The sequence below is a fragment of the Sinocyclocheilus rhinocerous genome, unplaced genomic scaffold (genome assembly GCF_001515625.1).
Source record: "Sinocyclocheilus rhinocerous isolate Xijiao unplaced genomic scaffold, SAMN03320098_v1.1 scaffold5693, whole genome shotgun sequence".
In the NCBI taxonomy this organism is placed as follows: Eukaryota; Metazoa; Chordata; class Actinopteri; order Cypriniformes; family Cyprinidae; genus Sinocyclocheilus; species Sinocyclocheilus rhinocerous.
In genome coordinates, this window is record NW_015670977.1 from 106,632 (window position 1) to 107,307 (window position 676).

Genomic DNA, 676 nt, shown 5'->3' on the forward strand with positions numbered 1-676 from the left:
CCACTATTTTATATATATATATATATATATATATATTTGTAATGTTTCTTAACATGATTTCCATTGTATGAGAAAATATCAAAACCATTTCATGCAAACCAGGAATAGCAAACTAACACTTTCAAATGCTTGTTTAGCTAGTATTTAACAAGATTTACACTTCATATCAAATGTATCAGCAGAATGTTTTATTAAAGAAAGCTTTCAAGGCATAAAGATGTGATGTCCTTCACTTCATAAAAGATGTTTGCAACATTAATTTCTCTTTTTATCGTGTGTGTGTGTGATATTTCTGGCAGTTTCTGTGTGTAGCAAAACAAATCCTGAAAAGATTTAGCAACATGAACCCATTTGAATGTCTATTCTGCTCACTTTTCAGTGGTTAGTAATGATTGCGGTCACAGGTTACTTGCAGTGCATTCCTCAAATGAGCAGATTATTTTGGGAGTTTATTGGCACACAGTGTTTGAAAGTGTGTGTGTGTGTGTGAGTGTGTACCTGTTTTTCTATTCTGGTGGGGACTTAAACCTGACTACACACAGACTCATGGGAACTCGTGTCACGGTGGGGACCTAAATCGAGGTCCTCACGGGTAAACAAGCTAATAAATCATACAGAATTAAGTTTTTTGAAAATCTAAAAATGCACAAAGTTTCCTGTAAGGGGTAGGTTTAGG